The sequence below is a fragment of the Seriola lalandi genome, unplaced genomic scaffold, assembly GCF_002814215.2.
Source record: "Seriola lalandi dorsalis isolate HSWRI2012SDOR001 ecotype SW California unplaced genomic scaffold, Sedor1 jcf7180001961966, whole genome shotgun sequence".
Classification (NCBI taxonomy): domain Eukaryota; kingdom Metazoa; phylum Chordata; class Actinopteri; order Carangiformes; family Carangidae; genus Seriola; species Seriola lalandi.
Genome location: NW_019432635.1, coordinates 1 through 557, shown reverse-complemented (window position 1 = coordinate 557; position 557 = coordinate 1). Strand labels below are relative to the sequence as shown.

Sequence of the window (557 nt, the reverse complement as noted above, 5' to 3'; positions counted from 1 at the left end):
CAGTAAGTAATGATACAACCCACTTTTCAAATACAGTTTAAGTATTTGTATTTCTACACATTATTTTCTGCAATGGTATGAACAGTATCAAAAGCTATTCATATCAGAAATGACACATGAAACCTCAAAAATATTGGCTGTATGAAATAATCATTTAAGGTTTGATTATGTTGTAAATTGTGATTTAATTTTAACAAATGTTATTCTCTTACAGGCTCCAGCCCCTGAGACAGTTCAAGCTTCAGTCCCTGTGCAGAATCCCACTGCAGTGTGTGCCTCTGTGCCTGTAAGTAATATATCATTTCCCCAGCAAGGTTTTATTCCTGTCCCTGGGTCACTCTGAGGTATTCTGAATGAATGAAAGAAATATGCTGCTCCAGTGAAAATGTTCATGTCTGAAGTGAGATTCGAACCCACGCCTCCAGAGGAAACTGCGACCTGAACGCAGCGCCTTAGACCGCTCGGCCATCCTGACTATATTAGCCATTGCTGACACTACTTTCCGACAACATGTCAGCCATGTTCACTTTGTTGCTGGTTGTCACTTGCAGAGCAAG

The 557-nt window shown here is 40.4% G+C and overlaps 1 non-coding gene across 1 annotated transcript; it reads right to left on the bottom strand.

Annotated features, from left to right (window-relative positions):
* Positions 1-392: 392 nt before the first annotated feature.
* On the bottom strand, positions 393-475 carry trnal-cag (transfer RNA leucine (anticodon CAG)). Its single transcript has one exon. It is a non-coding gene; the product is annotated as a tRNA-Leu (tRNA).
* Between the last annotated feature and the right edge of the window lie 82 nt (positions 476-557).